Genomic DNA, 19,408 nt, shown 5'->3' with positions numbered 1-19,408 from the left:
ACCATGTGACTTAGGCGGTCGTAGAGTAAGCATAATTGTTGAAGATCTGTGAATAAAGGGAGGCTGAAGACAGCTGCATCGAGAAAGAGGTACCTGAGTTGGCCTTGATTAGGGAACTCTCATATTCATAAAAAGTCTATTCCAAAATCCTCAAAAGTCAAAGGAAAGGTATTGGCGCTGGCCCCATGGCCAAGTGGTTAAGTTCGCATGTTCTGCTTTGGTGGCGTGGGGTTCACTGGTTCAGATCCTGAGCGTGGACCTACCACCGCTCATCAAGCCATGCTGTAGCAGTGTCTCACATAGAAGAGCTAGAATGACCTACAACTAAGATATACACCTATGTACTGGAGCTTTGGGGAGAAAAAAAATAAAGAGGAAGATTGGTAACATGTTAACTCAGGGCCAGTCTTCCTCACCAAAAAAAAAGCATAAAAAAAAGAAAGGAAAGATGTTGTTAGGAACACAAGGAGCACAGCTGCGTGTGATTACAGTCATTAGACCCAGTGTTAGAAGCTACAGTGGGGCAATGAGAGACAGTTTTACCAAAGACCTTATGTGAACACAAGCAGAAACTAGGGCAGGGTTTTAAAAAATCTTTAAGGGTAATTTTTACCATCCATTATAATTGGATTTCTAATAATCATTCACATTTTTAAGTACAAATGTAACAAATATTGTACATGCCAAGTCCTTCCTCCTCACAACATCCCTGAGGTAGGTGCTATGCCTACCTTCATTTTACAGACGTGAAACAGGTTTGGTCAGCTGTGTAACTTATTCACTTAGCTGGTGAGGGAAAGATGTGGGACTTACCTGCATCTTTCTGACTCCACAGTCTGTTCTTAACCACTGTGACTGTTACGGATACACTTAGCTCCAAGAACGAAAAACCTGAAAAGTGACTAAAGTTTATTTTTCTCACATAAGAAGTCCAGAGGAGTTAGTTTAGGGATTTTGTCTTAAGCCTGTCTTCAAGGAACTAGGTTCCTTTTCTTCCCTATTGTCCTTAGTGTGTGCCTCTGACCTCAGACCAAGTCACAAAATGGCTGCTAGGTCCCAAGGCACCATATCCACGTTCCAGGACCGCCCCCCCCCAAAAAGGAAGGAGCAAAAGCCAAAGGCCTTTCTATCCAAGAAGAAAGGCCTCCTCAGAAACTCCAGCCCACATTTCATTGGCCAACCCTAGCAGCAAAGGAAGCTGGCAATTTGAGAGTTTTGTTTTCAGCCCCTTGACACAAATAATCCACATCAATCTACAAATCAAAATTGGGGTGAATTTATTATGAGTCAGGTCTGAGGACTAGCCTGGGGCCTTCCTCCCCCAAGGAAGGAAGGGCACCAAAGAAGTGGGGTGTACCGAGTGGTTATACACAGTCTTGGAACAAAGAGCATCCATCATATATGGCAGGAATATCCCTTTTACAATTATCGCGAGATGCTTTGCTGGCCCAGCAGGTCAGAGGTCAGTAGGTCAGTGGTCACAAGGTGGGTGGTCACACGGTGAGCACAGCAGGTCCATAATTAATCCTTAGTTTAGGGAGAGATGCATATTAAAGGAAATGCCGATGTCGGGGGAAGCTACCTCCTTATCTTTAAGGGCATTGTTCTTATCTTTGGGACATTGTAAGCGTTTAAAGCAGATGTACAATGCATGCTCAACAGACCTTTCTGGAAAAACAAGGTCAGGTCAAATTAGTTTCAAACCAAATGGCTTCCTCATATCCTCCAATATAGCCTACTGCTTGTCATTTATTTATCACCCTTACAGTGTAGGAGGCAGGTGAAAGTGAGTTGGGTGGGTGCTGAGTGAAGCCACTTAAACAGCACGTGCACAAACAACCTACACACTCACTCTGCTCAGTTACCTGCCTGAGAAAGTTGGAGTTACGAAGCCTAGTGTAGAGGGCTCACGTGACCCAGTCCTTTCTTTTCCTTCTTGTGTATCTGTTCTCTTCAGCCAGACTTGGCTTTTTGCTCTTACCCAGCATGTTCTTTCCTTGAAGCCTCCACACTCCCACTGAGGCTCAACCTGCTCCCTGACGCCACCGCCAGTGCAGTCAGGACGCCTGCATTCCGCCACTAAGCGTGTATTAGTGTTAGAAGAGACGGCGCGTCACAAGAGAACCACAACCATACCTTCAACGCGAGAGAACGTGTGCTGCCCTCTCAGCAATCATGTCAAGGGCCAGGAGAGAAGGCTCTAGTATCTTCAGTGACCTGGGCTCCTTCTGTTTCGCGGCTCTGCCGTCTTCCACATGCGACTTCTGCCTCATTCCATCTTGAACACCGCAGAACGGCACGTAGTAGACACAAACGACAGGGACTGAGAGGGGTCAAAGCCAAGGGAGTGGTTTCCAGTCCTGAGCATGCTGCGGGGGCTTTTTCCGCTTTTCACCGTTTACTCGGAGTTAGCAGTTCGACCTGAGCTCCACTAGACGGCAGCACGTACACACATTGAGTATACCAATGTGCGAATCCTTAAAAACTCAAGGAAACAGAACCAGCAAACTCGGAAGAAACCTGAACTACACATCCCAGCATTCATCATTAAGCGCCTGACTTGTCTGCACGAAGGTCGGTCTCCGTTTGCCGCTCGCGCAGTGACCTGGAGGACGCCATCCACCTGCTGCTACTCTAAAGTAAGATTTCCTGGTATTTTTTCAATGAAACTTTAAATGGACTGGGAAAAGGAGATGTTTAATTTTTAGATGTTGCTTTGCTCTGCACGTTACTTATTTCAGGAAATCTTAGCAGTTAGATCAGGATAAGGATGCATTTGGAAGTCTGGTATCTTAAGTTTTTCAAAATAACCAAAGAAGAGAGGATTTTTCAGTGTTTTAAGTGAACATTTTTCTTCCGGGCTCACGAAGACAGAATTCCTGAAAATGCTCTGTCTCTGATAATGAAAAATTAACACTTTGATTCCAGTGTTTACAGTAAGAAAGCCATCAAGTTTGCTTTTCATATTGGATTTTACCATTTCAGTCTATGTTTGCAACTCATTTTCCCAAAAACTCTGTTTTAGCGTGGCAGTGCAGTTGACCTAACAGTAAACCTTCGGCTCCAAACTCCGGGCCCAGAAAGGCGGGGAGGCCGCCCGGAGCCCGGCGCCCAGAGCCGCGGGGCGCACGGGCTCAAGTCACAGCGTTTGATCCGCACGCTCAGGACTGGGGGTGGGTAAAGGTTCCTGGAGTCTCTCATTCCTAAAGTACATACTGAAAATATCTCAACTCTCCCCAAGTTTAAAGTGAGTATGAACCTCTCGTGTAAGAAGGGGGAAAACCGGTGAAAATTTCGTTGCCTCAGAGTGGCTGGGCTTCTTGGTGGCTGGCGAGGGCGGCCGCGGTCGGAGCGCCTCGGGCAGCGGCGAGCTGGTCCCGGAGTCGGGCGCCGGCAGCTCGGGGCAGCGCTGGGAGCAGAGGGAGCGAGCGCCCGGGCAGGGGCGGGGACGGCGGGGCACCCCCTGGAACGCCCGCCGCCTGTCCGCGCGTGGACGCCGCGGGCCCCGGGCGGCCGAGGGCTGGACGGCAGGCGTCCGGGCGACACGAGGCCCGCTGGGCCGGCTGGTGGGAGGCCCGGGTGCGACGCCGGCTGGGACGCGGGAAGGAGCGCGCGGGACCGGGCCGCACCTCGGGCCTTCGCCCCGCGCCCCGCCTCCCCCGGCGCGCCCGCCCCCGCCTGCCTGACGCCCCCCGCCCCGCCCCACTGGCGCGCCCGCCCCCGCCTGCCTGACACCCCCCCCCCCGGCGCGTCCGCCCACGCCTTCCTGACGCCCCCCCCGCCCCCGGCCCTCCCGCCCCCGCTTGCCTGACGCCTGCCCGCGTGAGCGCCCCCGGCGGGCGGAGCCGCGCGTGGCTGAGGAGGACGGAGTGGGGCTCGGGAGGAAAGGGCTTCGGGGCCCAGGCCGGAGAAGCCGCCTGCGCCTTCTCGGGCGCGGTGTGTGTGCGCGCGTGCTGCTTGAGTGCGTTCGCTCAACGCCCTCCCAGCTCGCTTCCCTGCCTTTCCCATCCTGAGGGGGGAAGACGGCGCCCCCACACGCCGGCCCCCGCGGCTGCTAGGGCTGGCGGGTGAAACGTGGGCCGGGGTTCTGAGCAGGCCTTCCTTCTTGGGTAGAAAGACCTTTGGCTTTTGCTCCTTCCCTTGGTGTTTTTTGACGCGGATGCGGATATGGTGCCTTGGGACATAGCAGCCATGTTGTGACTTGGCGCGAGGTCAGAGGCACACGTTGAGAACAGCAGGATGGGGGAGAGAGCCTGGCTCCTTGAAGACCACCTCATTTGATCATCGTTTGACTCCTCGCCACCCCGACCTCAGCACTAGCCGTTCCGCGCGCCCTGCAGTCGGCACTGATCAGACCTGATGCACGCCACCTTTCCCCCGGTCACAGTGTCTCAGTCCTGCCTGTCAGAAGTGACTGACTGTGGCTGTTAAAGCGTTAACTCCCGCCGGCTTAAGCTTGAGAAGAGGATCGGCAGCGTTATGGGGAGGCCTGCGTTTCGTCTGTCTCTCTCACCTGGACCAGGCCACATCAGTTTCCTCATCTGTAAAATGGGGGTATTGGACATGATTTGATTTTCCGGTTCTTTTGTTCAGTGACTTTCTGAGGCCGATGGTGAAATCTTTCCAAGGGACAAGGAAAAACCACAGATGAGAGCCAGCCCTGATGGCTTAGTGGTTAAAGTTTGGTGCACTCCACTTCAGCCTCCTGGTTCAATGTTAGCTTAGGGCGAATCTTCCCCTGCAAAAATAAGAATATAAATAAACAAACTAGAAATGATTGATGGTGCAAACCCAACGGAAGTTTACAGGACAGAAAGCAGGAAGGACATGCCCAGTGGCATAGCAGTGCGTGCGGGCACAGCGGGGAGGATGGGGAGGGGAGGACTCCACCCCTTCTGGATCAGCATTGGGTTCTCAAAAAACCGAAAGGTGGGTCAAGTCCAATGTCTGTCTCTTACTGAGTATCAGTTGAGTGGGCTGTGCCAAATGGTTTTGATGTACAAAGCTAGGTATCTAGAGTGGGCGCTCTTGGAGAATTCTCATGGTGGGAATATTTGTGCTGAGGTGCCATCTTCAGGTTCTTAAAGGAGTACATTGAACCATTCATTCTAGATGTTACTGCATAGGACCATGTCTACAGTGCATGCCATTAAATACACGTGTCTGTAGATTAAACCGCAGGTTCCGTTATGGGTCGACTTGATGGGAAGGTCATCGTCCTGACAGCTGCTGCTCAGGGGATCGGCCGGGCCACTGCCATAGTAAGTTACTATCTCTGTTTGCTTCCTGCCTTTGGAGGTGTTGAATCACGTGGACAGATCCCATGGCTGTTTAATTCTGCTCTACTTCTTTTTTTTATTGGCTTTTGTGCTTCTGTTGTCTTAAGTTACAAAAATAAAAGTTGCTACTCTTGATCCCAGGCAGATGAAGCAAGGCTTACCTCACATATTTATTATGTGACGTCTCATAACTTTTGACGCTGAGAACTTATTTCTTTGCCTCAGTTTCTCTGCACTGTAATAAATTTGTTACAGCGGGCCTAAAGGAGTACATAGCCCTCTGAAATCACCTCAGTTCAGACATAGGACTCCAGAGTTCTAAGACTATCAGGTTACCTTTACCTTGTAATTTATAGCAGCTTCTTGCACATTATAGTCCTCACTTGAGCTAATAATGCAGCTTAACTGTAACGGTAGGATTAGTTTGATATTTGTGAAAACACTAGTATACTCTTAGGAGGAAAAGTGTTGAAATAACCCATTTTTCTCATTATTTGGGGTTTAGTCACCTGCTCAGAAATGGAATAAAGGCTGTCAAATCATAGAATAGTAGTATTTTGAGAGGTGTTAATAACAGAATCCTAGTTTTTTAAAAACACTATTGTATTTGATGTTACTAAAAGGGACAAAGTCAGATGACAAGCACAATGTATGTCATGTTGTACTAATTAATGATAAAAATAACAATGGGAAGGGCTAAGTGAGACTAGATAGTTTGAAATTCCACCCATGTATAAGGAAAACAATGAAAATAAGATAAAGGGAGAAAAGGCTAAAGGATTTTCTATTCATGAGAGCAGCTTAACCAAGTAAACAAAGGATTCATTTGTGTGTTGTCTTCCAGGCTTTTGCAAGAGAAGGTGCCAAAGTCATAGCCACAGATATCAATGAGTCCAAACTTCAAGAACTGGAAAAGTACCCGGGTAAGCAACTCAGCAGCTTGAACTTGGGATTCAGAGTCCATAAGGTATTATAAAAAACAGTACTCGTCTGCTGAAAGAAAATTACTTGGCTGGTCAGCTCCACCGGCCATCTTCTTAGAGCCTGATTCTTTGATATCAAATCTATATTCTGTGAACCTACAGACAAAAATCTGTATACTTAAATATATAAAAGTTGTATACTTAAAATTTTTTTTATCCAGCATGTTGAAGGATTCAGTACCTAATTACAAAGTTGTATGTGAAATTTAACAGTTGTTGCGTTAACTTTTAATGACAACTTTCACTTCTGTGCCCTACTCAGCACAGTGCTGTCCAGTAGGAAAATGATGTGAACCACGTGTGTGATTTAAATTTCCTGTGGCTACATTTAAAAAGTAAAAAGAAACAGATGAAAATTAATTTTAGCAATGTATTTTATTTAACTAAATATATCTAAAATACCATTTTAACATACTCAATATAAAAAAAATTTATGGAATATTTTACATTCTTTTTTCATACTAAATCTTTTAAATTCACGTGTGTTGTACACTTACAGCGCATTTCAGTTCTGACTAGCTGCATTTCAAGTGCTTAGTAGCCACATGTGCCTGGTGGCTACCATATTGGAGACAGCTCAGCCCTAAAGTCACATATGATCAGAAACCCTAAGAGATTATGCAAATTATTTCGCTGTGTATCACCCCTTACTGCACCACACTGAACTCAACTCCAGCATCAAAGGACTTCAACTAGAGTTCCTCTGAAAGAAATCAGAACAGACAGCTCATTTGAAAGTTAATTCTTCCAGCAAAATAGAACAGGTTATATAATCAAATGCAAATTAGCACATTGAATTCATGAACGGAATTAGACTATGCTATTTTAATTATTGGATTGTTTATTTATTATTGGAAAATTATTTAATTTTAATAATAGGGAATTTTAACTCCAAGTCAGAAAAACGCTGTTGTACTGAAAAAGTATTGAAAAAGTACTAAGGGAAGAAAGTCCTCCCAAAACTTTCTCCCCTTTCTCTCCTTTTCTATGTTTATAATCTTTTCTTTCTATATCTATAAAAGAATAATAAACCATATTTTTTTTAAAAACATTAAAATAGTGACTTTCTTTTATTAGAGAATGTTTGGGGTTTTTTAGTAACTATTACAGTGTGTCTCTGAGATCCAATGCTGGATCTCTCATGTCTAGCTTTCAAGTGTTTCATCCCTTCTCCTGGCCCCTCATTTCTTCTCCTTGCAATTTAGTGCAGAAATAAGTGATTATACCCTTGACTGACAAAGTTGTTTCCAATAAATAATGGAATTGACATGAAGGTAAAGTGCACAAATGGAAGCAGTCTCCTGTCTCACTGCCCTGCCCTTCCCTACCCCTCACTCAGATAGGATTCAGTGTTCCTGGGGCAGTGACTCACCTCTGGGGAAAGAGCAAGCCTGCGCTCTGTTATTACTGCTGGCTCACTGAGAAGCATCTAATATAGATCATACTTCACTGTAAAGTCTTTTCTCAGAAAAGGCCTTTAGTATTCAATTTAGAGAGTGAAGAGAAAGGGAGGGAAAGAGAGGTGTGTTATTGGGAGTTCAGGATGGGGAGGATTTTAAGATTTTTATTAATGAGATTCTTAAGATTCTTAAGACCCTACCAATGGTCAACAATCCTATGAAGGCAAAATGGACAGATACTGTAATCTTTGTACTTCAAAGCAGCTACATCTACAAGACTAAACATTTTTTATGGGTATAAGTAAATAATTTCCCTTGTTTTATGTTTCAGGTATTCAGACTCGAGTCCTGGATGTCACAAAAAAAAAAACAAATTGATGAGTTTGCCAATGAAATTGAGAGAGTTGACATTCTCTTTAATGTTGCTGGGTAATTCATAACTTTTTAATTTCATTCTCCTCACAGAAAGTTTTCTATGTCTTTTATTAAAAGAAATTTGATAATATGGCCAAATTATTCTTTGTGAACCCTAATATATTCCTTAGGAAATAAAGCTGGATTTTGGACAGAATTTTTGTTACAAGTAAGATTCAGCAAGTAAAACAGCCATAGAAGTTGACATGTGCTTGGGGCCTAAAGGCACTTAAGGATACTCAAGACAACTGCTACCAATCCAACGCTGTTGATCTACCTAAGGCTGGGGACAGGCTCACACCAGTGGACTTGTCACTGATGTTCCACTAAGACTTATAAAATAAAATTAAAAACTGTTTTCCAGGAGTGTCTTTAAGGCAAAGTATATCTGCCAAAAACTGAGTACTCAGTTTATTGAAATGCGAATGTTCCCCATTTGTTGGCACAACATTCTGGCAAGTTCTTTCTACCTCCCAAGCGCAGCATTTCTTATTAGGACAATTAATCCCAGCAAAAGAAGTTTCACTCTGTTGCTTTATATACAGCACAAAGAGAATGGCTTAATTGAACTTGATAGAGTAGTACCAAACTTGCTGAACCATGCTTGAAGGATGAGAGACTGGAGCTGGAGCAGCCCCATGTGGAGCAGCTAGTGCTTGTGCTCACTCTCCCTTTTCAGGCATGACAGTAGAGATGAGGACAGTTGAGGCTTACGCAGGACTAAGTAGATAGAGTCTGATGTTCCACTTTTCTTGTGTGGTGTTAACGTTTATACTGTGGCATTGATAGAAAAATCCTAGAGCCTTCTTATGTATTTTTATGATTCTTCCTAATCATGTTTCAGTATGAAAAAAGTCTGTCTATTCATAGTTTATCATGTGTTACAATGTATGGAAATTAAAGCAACAATTTATGATTATCTATTTTATAAATAATCTGCTCATCTTTCATAGAAGAATATATTCAGAACCATGAAAAAATCAACTAGCAAAATTATTTTTTGAGCATCTATTAAATTTTCAGCAAAGTAAGGGATATAGAAATATAGCATGTGGTTCTTGCTGTCATTTGATTGAACTGGAAGTACAGTGGTACATGGGAATCACAACTGACAATATTTTATAAGTAATTACATAATTTTGGTCCAGGGGACAGTGAAATCAATTAGGACCCCATTGTTATAAAGCTTCCTTGAGGAAATGTGACTTGGAAAATAGCAAAGGCTATTTTGAGGGTTTTCTTTTGTTCTGCTTTGTTTACTCAGTATGTCAGAACTGTACAGTAGCGATATTACTTTGCTGCCCTGAGATGGTGAAATACTTGTTTTCCCTGCAACTTTGATTTCCCTTGAGAATGATAAGTTCTTGCCACCTGAGGGCACTGCTGCTCTTGAAATCAGAGTCCACTGGGGCAAGTGTCCTCAGTTGTTTGTAATGGCGTTGATATTTCCTGTGCATTTGGTATAGAGCTTCTTATGTTTGGGGGCTCCAGACACTTGCCGCCTTCTTTTAAAAGAAGGATCTTGTTTTCAAATAATGAATTTTTTACCTTAAGTTGTTGAGACACTTACTTACCTAATGTACCAAGTGATACTATGTTTGAATTGTTAAAAGTCTTGGTTAGGGAAGGGACAATGGTCTAAGTCAATAAATGAAAATAAAAATGAAAAGGAAGTGGAATAGAAATCGTTTTTAATGATAATTTTTCCCCATTGTTTAATTACTCTTCCAGTTTTGTTCATCATGGAACCTGGTGACTTTTATTGTGATATTATTTCACACTTACGTAAGCATTACAAGACTAGTACAAAGAACTCCTGTTTACCCTTTATCTAGAGTTCCATTGTTAACATTTTGTCCCAACTACTTAATTAGTTGCATTTTCTCTTCTTATATTCATTTTTTTTCTGAACCATTTGAGAGTGAGTTGCAGACATCATGCTCCCTTTCCCCTGAATTCTTCAGTATTTCGGAAGGACAAGAATATTCTTTTATGCAAATAACAAATCAGAAACTTTAAATATGTATAATACTCTTATCTAATGCAAAATCCATATTCAGAGTTTCCACTTGCCCTGATGTCTTTTAATTTGGAACAGTTCTTCTGCCTCTCATTGTCTTTCTTAACTTTGATATTTTTGAGGAGCACAGGCCAGTTATGTTTTTATAAGGTCCCTCAGTTTGGGTCTGTGTGATGCCTCCTTATGATTAGATTAAGGTTATGCATTTTTGGTAGAAATACAACAGAAGTGATACTGTGTTCTTTTTAGTGCATCTTGATAGGAGACACATGATGTCAATTGATCCCAAGACTAGTGATGATAATTTCGATCGCTTGGTTAAAGTGGTATCCACCAGATTTTTCTATGTAAAGTTAATTATTCCCCATTTTTAACCACTAAATAATTTGTGGGGAGATACTGAGACTGTGTAAATATCTTATTCCTTAATAAACTTTCACTTACTAGTTTTAGCATTAATTTATTACTATGACTTTTAAAAAATGTGGTGATTGATTTCATTTATTTTACGCTTACTGGCATTTACAAAGATGCATTTGAAGAACAACATTTTTAAAAGTTATTTTATCGTGGAGAAACGATGGTGTAAAACAGTAATAGGTCTCAAATTTGAAAATAAATTGCTATGATGAAACAAATGAGAATGTGGAGTCATAAAATATAATAGAAAATAGGGGTGCATGGGATTCTTGGGATTGCTGATTTCAGGTTCTTAGGATAGATACCCAGTAGTGGCATAGCTGGGTCATAGGGTATTTCTATTTTTAACTTTTTGAGAAATCTCCATACTGTTTTCCATAGTGGCTGCACTAGTTTGCATTCTCACCAACAGTGTATGAGGGTTCCCTTTTCTCCACAACCTCTCCAACATTTGTCACTTTTTGTGGTTTTGGATCAGCAATCCTAAGAATCCCATGCACCCCTATGTTCATCGCAGCATTATTTACAATAGCCAAGACATGGAACCAACCTAAATGCCCAGAAACTGACGACTGGATAAAGAAGATATGGTATATATACACAATGGAATACTACTCAGCCATAAAAAAGGACCAAATTGTTCCATTCGCATCAACATGGATGGACCTTGAGGGTATTATGGTAAGCAAAATAAGCCAGACAGAGAAAGACGAACTCTATATGACCCCACTTATAGGTGGAAGTTAACATATAGACAAGGAAAACTGATCGGTGGTTACCAGGGAAAAGGGGGGGTGGGGGGAGGGCACACAGGGTGAAGTGGTGTACTCACATCATTACTAACGATAATGTACAACTGAAATCTCACAAGGTTGTAATCTATCATAATCTTAATAAGAAAAATCATAGAAAAAATATAATAGAAAATAATACAAAGCCAACATATGGATAGGTCTATGGAAATTGTGTTAAAAGCCTGCCAATTCCAGATTTGTTCTATTTCTTGTAATTTGTTTAAGAACAGTTTGCAGAAAAATAACCCATGTGTAACAATTTGCTGCTTTTCCCATTTTTGACCTTTGGTTCCCGACCTTTCTCTAGAATAAAAAATACGGATTGTGGGGGAGATTTGTAGGGGAAAGAAAAAGAGACCCAACTGCTGAGCCTTTAATGAATTTTTATTTACCCTGCAGTCGTTAAAAACAATATAGACACATTAAATAAAAGAGAACTCTCCAAAAATCTTGTTAAAGCAGGATTTCTCAGCAGGATCACTGTTAATGTATTGGGCCAGATGATTGTTTGTCGTGGGGGCACTCTTGGGTGCGTCGTAAGATGTTTAGCAGTATCCTTCGCCCCTTCCCCACTATATGCCAGTGATGACCCCATCCGCTGTTGTGATCTCCCAAATAGTCTCCAGACATTGTCACATGTACCCTGGGGGCAAAATTGCCCCCAGAGAGAGCTGCTGTCCTCCAGCGGTGTTTTGCTCCAGCTCCCGTGGTGCTTTAAAATTCCTTGGACATGTGCATGTATAATGTTCACATAGTTAGAAATAGTTTTGATTAAATTTGAGAATCAGTATTTTCACTTAAAAATGTAGTTTACGTAGTTATTTTTTCCATCTTTTTTATTGTGGTAAAAATATACGTAGCATAAAATTTACCATTTTAACCATTTTTAAGTGTACAGTTCAGTGTCTTTAAGTAAATTCATAGTATTGTGTAACCATCGCCACAGTCTATTTGCAGAACTTTTTCATCATCCCAAAGAGAACCTGTGTATCCATTAAACAGTAATTCCCCGTTCCTGTTCTCTCTATCCTCTGTTAATTTCTGTTCTGATTTCTGTTTCTTTCAGTTGTTTTTAATCCATTTAGCTATAGCGTAATTTACTCTATTATTCTCTGTGACAATGGCTTCATTCATTCTTATAAGGCGTTTTAAAAGGTTATTTCTTTAGTTTATATTCCTAAGAGAGGGATTAGTGAATCAAAGGTTATGACGTTTATGATTCTTCTGTAATTTACCAATTGCTTTCTAAAGGGTTTATACTTATTTACACTGTTAGCATAATGTGTGAGAGTACCCATTTCACTGTACCTTCATTGGGCATTATATTTTCAGTTGTTGGGTGTAAAATGGTACCTTGCTATAAAGAGGTTAAAGGTAGTTCAACACATTTTACTAATTGCATCTTTTGTGAGAATTGTTCTATTCTTTGTCCTTGATGTCCTTGTCTATTCCTTTGATGACAAAATTTTTTAAAATGTATTTGATATCTTAATAGAAATAGATGTTAGTTTTTCATCATATTTCTGGGGGTATTTTTCTTGGCTTGTTTTCCTTTTTATTTAAATTGTTACGGTCTTGAAACTTACAAATATAACTTGGCTTGGCTTAGGTCTTTCACCATAACAGATTATAGTTGGCAGGGATGGGGAATAGCATTCTGTGAAAATCAGAAGTAATTTTTATGTGACTGGAAATGTTCTTTTAACATGTTCATAGTCATGTCTAAGAATATACTGTTTATACTGTTTTACCTTTTTTTTTTTGAGGAAGATTAGCCCTGAGCTAACATCTGCTGCCAATCGTCCTCTTTTTGCTGAGGAAGACTGGCCCTGAGCTCACATCCGTGCCCTTCTTCCTCTACTTTATATGTGGGACGCCTGCCACAGCATGGCTTGACAAGCGGTGCCATGTCTGCAGCCAGGATCTGAACCCGTGAACCCCGGGCCCCCAAAGAGGAACGTGCAAACGTAACTGCTGCACCACCGGTCTGGCTCCTGTTTGCTTTATCTTTAATAATTTAAGTGGATTTTTCTAACTTTTGTTTTATTTCTAGTGTTGTATTTGAATTTGCTATTCCTTTCTCTAAAAGAGAGCTCTGCAAGTTTTTATGTAATAACGATTTTAGAAGTGAAATTTTCATGGTTTTGAATCTTGTAATGGTATGGCTAGTCTTTTGCTTTCTAAGAACTGGCTAAGACCATATGCGTAGATACATTTATTTCCTCTTATTTACTGTATTTCTGTTTTTCAAGAAAAGTACCTGAGGACAGGATTTTTCCTCCATGTGGACGCTAGACATATTTAATGATATCCTTCTAAGGAAGCAAGGGTATGGTTCATATTTCCTTAGTTTTGAGTAGTGTGGCCTAGTTGTGATCCAGTTATAAAAGAGTGAGGAGTTCAAAACATTTCCTTTTATTCATAAATTTGTTTCATCGAAGTTATTGTTAAAGCCAACATTTATTTGTGTAACGATAGATAATAAATCTTTGTTATTTGTTGCATGTGCTTTTCTAAAAATTAGGAAACATGGTAGGGGGAGGAAGTCTGTCTTTACTCTTGGGCCAGATCTCTGTGAGGATTATTGAGTCTCTTGCTTTTGAAAAGATAATTAGTTAACAATGATAAACAGTGGAATGATGGGCAAAGTAGATTTATTATATGACACAGCTCCCGTTCAGCGATGATAGCTAGCTTGATTTACACTTAGACTTAAATAGTTGGTGAAGGAATGAAATAACTTTGAAACTTTGGGTGATATAAAGTAAGTCAAGGTATTATCAGGTTATGGGTAGTGTTTTTAATAGAATGAAATATTGAAAAAGCACTGGAGTAATACCATGCTTTCTGTAACTTAGTTCTGGGTCTTCTATTACTTGTGTGTCCCTAGGTCTCAATTCTTTCTTTCTTTCTTTTTTATTTGTGTGAGGAAGATTGGCCCTGAGCTGACATCTGTTGCCAATCTTCCTCCTTTTGCTTGAGGAAGATTGTTGCTGAGCTAACATCTGTTCCAACCTTCCTCTATGTTATGTGGGATGCTGCCACAATGTGGCTTGATGAGCAGTGTGTAGGTCTACACCCAGGATCCAAACTGGGGAAACCCGTGCTGCCAAAGCGAGTGTGTGAACTTAACCACTTGGAAAGTCAAATATAAAGTTGGATTGATGATCCCTTTCAGAAGCAAATTTAATAGCTGGGACGTTATCTTAACAGTCATCTAGTAAAGTTCTCTCATTTTACAAGTGAGGAAATTGAGCTCTACTGAGGTTGCAGTTTGCTTAAGGTCATAACTCTAAGTAGTAATTAGGACTAGAACCAAGATTATTTGACTCCCAGATCAGGGTTCTTGGTGCAGTACTATGCTTTTAATAGCCCATTAGGATTTTTTGTATGTATTTTATAACAATGAAGAATGTAGAATATTTTTCTGTAAGTCATGTCAGAACTCTTGTTCAAGAAACCAAAGGACACTTGTTATGTCTTAAAGTAATTTTTACAGTTTTGTGTCATTGCTACAGTCTCAAGGAAGTAAATTAGCTACAATTCTATTGTTGTGACAGTGGATTATTTAGAATCTTCTTGATTCCTTGTGTTTTTGTTCATATGCTTCAGAGTTGTTTCCTTACTATTTAAATTAAGATAAGGTGATTATTTACTGAAATCACTACAACATAACTCAGAAGCTAAGGGAACTTTCTAGGAGTGTGCAATTAGTGACATAGTTGTTTTCGATCAGAAAAGTTTCCTTTTCTAATCTCAAAGTAGTTTGTATGTGTTCTTTGTTCTGATGTACAGTTTCTACTTTGGATTTGCATGCTCCATAGTTTTGACTCTGTTTTAAGTTCCATAACCAGTTTAACAGTATGACCTTTAGAGGTCAGAATAAATTCCATTTGCTAGGTAGAAAGGTCTTGATGCCTACCTATAGCAGGAGGAAGTCTGGAATAGGAGAAAAAAAGTGTGAGTAAACCAATTCTAGTCTTCTATAAAATTTGAGTAATTTAAACTAATCTTTCTGCTGTGAAAAAATATTCCTTATTTGACCTTTCCATCGTATGTCTTATATTAGAACTTGGAATTCCATTTCGTTATTACCTATGTGATTTTATTATGGTGAAAAATGTGGAATAAGTTAGAAGTTGGCCAAAGAACAGTTACCCTTCCCTTACATTCTTTGATCAGAGTGGGGAAAGTCCAGAAGCTTGGATCAGATTTATGGAACTCATGTCAAGTCCTGGTAACTCTCTTACTACTTTCCTAAATGCACACTATAATAATAGATCAAGAAATATGGAGGTACCCAGAAGATTTAGAACTTAATTGTCCATAAAAACAAGGATCAGTATCTTTCTACAAGATTATCGTTTAATGGGGAGCCAGGATTAGTTACACCTTTAATACTATAAATAGTTGAAACAGCTTATTTTATCTGCAAAGTAAAAAACATCCAACTATACAAATAAGATAAGGATTGTTTTAACCATTCAGCTTATTCAGCAAATACTTATTAAATGGCTGTTTATTTACTAGGGGATACAGTCGTGACGTCCATACTATCCTGTGGCTCTAGAGAGCTGTTTCTTTCTAGTGTCATATGTATTTGTGGAATTTTTATGTAATCAAGTAGAATATGTTTAATTATAGCTGTGTTTGATTTGCTGTAAATTCAGGACATTGGACTCACTTGTTTAAAGCCCCCATCTAATTACAACATTGCTAAGAATTGTTTTTCCTGAGTACTTTCTTTTTTTTCTTTTTTTCCTGAGTACTTTAAAAATCTCTCCCCATTTTTTACTTGCTATATTAAATGAAAGCAAACCTCTACTTCTTAAGTACTTTGTAATTCAGATCTGGCTAAGGTATGATTTGGGAGTTATCAACTACATTTAGATTCTGGCTCCACAATTTATTTACATTGTGACTTCGGGCAAGTTACCTAACCTCCCTGTGCCTCAGTTTTCTCATCCGTACAATGGAGATAATAATAGTACCTATCTTATAGGGTAGTTCTGAGGATTACCTGAGATAATGCGTGTTAAGCACTTAGAACAGTGCTTAACCCAGTAAATGTTACCTATGGCGGTTGAATCTTCTCTAGGAACACCCAGTGAGGTGTAAGGGCAGGGGACGCTTGAAATGAATGACTTGTATGTTTTTATGTCATGAATTCACAAATAAGCATTAATCCATGTTTAACTGAATATAATCAGAAGTGTGTGAGTTTAAATTCTAGATTTCCTTACTTATATAAATGCTTATCTATACAAATTTGAGTACCTACTGTTTATAGGCCACTTATTCTAGGGTATAGAACACTGAGCTAGGTGTTAAAATAATATTCTTTATATATTTAACTTTCTTATTCTGGAAAATCACAAGTGTATTCAAAAAGAAGAAAATAGAACCCTGCCAAGTACCTGTCACCAAGCTTCAACAATTACCATCTCATGGTTAGTTGAATTTCATATAGACCCACCCAGGTCCCCCCTCACTGGATTATTTTGAAACAAATTCCAGACATCATATTATTATATTGAATTTTTTTGTTTTTTAAAAAAACTGTGCCGTAGAGTGTTTGCCTAAAATGAACTATTTGCAAAAAGACAAGTTGATTTTTTTTTATTTTCTTTTGGTGCCAATACAAGAAACAGGTAGCATTCTTGATTTCCTTTAAGTGGTAGTATCTTTGGTGTTTGGCGTCCATCATAATTGTAGTTTAGAGGTTATTGTACTCTTCATGTTATTTTTTTAAAGATTTTTTATTTTTTTCCTTTTTCTTCCCAAAGCCCCCCAGTACAGAGTTGTACGTTCTTCGTTGTGAGTCCTTCTAGTTGTGGCATGTGGGATGCTGCCTCAGCGTGGTCTGATGAGCAGTGCCATGTCTGTGCCCAGGATTCGAACCAACGAAACACTGGGCCGCCTGCAGTGGAGCGCGCAAACTTAACCACTCGGCCATGGGGCCAGCCCCTACTCTCATATTATTGAAGTATAAATATTTCAACATTTTATTATGAAAAATTTTCAAACTTACAGCTAGATTGAAAAAATTTTACATATACTTACTGGAGTCTACCTTTAGTATTTTACTGTACTTATTTCATCACATATTTATCTATCTATCCAACTCTCCATTGATGTAACAATCCATCTTGTTTTCTTATTCATTTCAAAGTAAATTGAAGAGATCAGGATAATTGAAGTTTAATTTTTAAAGTTGCCTTTTCAACTAGATTTTATCAGATTTCTTGTTCTGCATAAAATTTGTTGTTGTGAATGATGGTTTATATCTGAAGTTCTGAGTTGTGACAACTCATTGTCTGTGGTTTCAGTGCTTCTCATTTTGAACTTTGCTTTCATACACTGGGAACCTTTCTTAGAGTATTTAGCTTATGTCCCAGTAATTCATATTTAGCCAACACTAAATAGAATGAATAATGAGGGTTTTGCATGTGTGTTTTCACTGGTCTTTTAAAAAACACTATTCTAGGAAGTCCTTGTGTGTCCCAGGGTGATACAGCAAACTAATATGCTATTTTAGGAATCTCCTTTAAATTTTTCCATTTAACGATTATTTTGAGGGCCAAAAGTCGCTGTTTTGGTGTGTAGCTCTTTTTCTTGGATCTTGGTATTCTGTAAAGTGCCTAAATATACTTTGATCTCCACATGACTGTGTAACTTGTGACAGAAAAAGCTGTTCTCCACACCATGAGCTTCTTGAATGCTAATGATAGCCATGTAGTAAATGCTTATTGAGTAAATAAGTAAGGCAAATGTATCAATTCTTATCTTTATTTTGTTTTTTGAAGTTTTCGTTTCCCTTAAAACTTACATGAAGGAAAGAAGGCTACTTTTATTCTCTGTAGAACAAAGTGAAGTAAGTTGTTTATATTCTAAATACTTCGTTAGCATATTTTCAGACTTAAGTTATTGTAAGGTAGAGGTAATGAGAGTTCTAGAACATGCACACTCTGAATTTATTTAATTGTGAAATATTCCAGACAAGAACACAATATAAATACCTTTCCACCTACTACCCAGCCTTATGAAATCTTATGTCACATTTGCTTCAGATTTCTTTTAGAGAAGTAAAACATTACAGGTAGACGTGAGGTCTCATGGATTTTAAAATATTGTCTACATATATGAACATATAATGGACACGTTTTTACGTAGTCATAAACATTATTTAGAATTCTTTTGGTTTCCTAAGTTTAAGTTGCACCCTACAGTACATATTATTTTACAGCTTGCTTTTTTGTTTAGTGTTGTTTTGGGGAGTATGAAGTAGCCTTAGATCAGCACTATCCAAAACAATAGCCACTATCTCTGGCTATTGAGTATTTGAAATGTAGCTAGTGTGAATTGAGATGTGCTGGAAGTGTATTTGCACAATGGGTTAAGACAAAATGAAAAAATTATGTAAAATCTCATTACGAATTCCTTTATATTGTATATTGAAGTGATAATTTGGATATATTGGGTTAAATAAGATATTAAAATTAATTTCACCTGCCTTTTCAATTTCCTTAACTTGGCTTCTAGAAAATTTTACATTATATTTGTGGCTCATGTTTGTGGCTTACATTACATTTCTTTTGGACAACACTAATCTAGATTGCTCACTTTTCATTCCTGTTTAGTATTAAGTTGTATGAGTAAACTGTAATTTATCTACCCTTGGTGGATTTTTGAATCTTTTTCTAATTTGGTGCTATTAAATGTGGTTCCATAAACACTCTTCATCATGTCTCCTTTGAACATATGCTAGCGTTTCTTCAGGAGATCAATTTTACTTAGGTCATAATAGTTTATAACATTGTGAAATTCCAGTTGTACATTATTATTTGTCACTCACCATATATATGTGCCCCTTTAGCCCTTATCCCCACCCCCGAACCTCCTACCCTTAGGTAACCACTAATCTGTTCTCTGTCCATGTATTTATCTTCCACATGAGTGAAATCATACGGTGTTCATCTTTTTCTGTCTGGCTTATTTAGCTTAACATAATATCCTCAAGTTCCATCCATGTTGTTGCAAATGGGAAGGTTTTGTCTTTTGTTATGGCTGAGTAGTATTTCATTGTATATAACTACCA

General features: G+C 39.7%; 1 long non-coding RNA gene across 6 annotated transcripts; it reads left to right on the top strand.

Annotated features, from left to right (window-relative positions):
• Positions 1-2,456: 2,456 nt before the first annotated feature.
• On the top strand, positions 2,457-19,040 carry LOC139043625 (uncharacterized). Of its 6 annotated transcripts, none has more exons than XR_011500701.1 (6): positions 2,457-2,639; positions 5,170-5,261; positions 6,124-6,202; positions 7,994-8,091; positions 11,034-11,197; positions 13,081-14,857. It is a non-coding gene; the product is annotated as an uncharacterized lncRNA (long non-coding RNA). The 6 variants fall into 6 exon arrangements; XR_011500700.1 differs by having other exon boundaries at positions 13,077-14,855; XR_011500702.1 differs by lacking the exon at positions 11,034-11,197 and having other exon boundaries at positions 13,081-19,040.
• Positions 19,041-19,408: the final 368 nt, after the last annotated feature.

The sequence above is a fragment of the Equus asinus genome, unplaced genomic scaffold, assembly GCF_041296235.1.
Source record: "Equus asinus isolate D_3611 breed Donkey unplaced genomic scaffold, EquAss-T2T_v2 contig_307, whole genome shotgun sequence".
NCBI lineage: Eukaryota > Metazoa > Chordata > Mammalia > Perissodactyla > Equidae > Equus > Equus asinus.
Note: the sequence above shows the minus strand (reverse complement) of the source record. Positions and strands in the feature narration are given on the sequence as shown.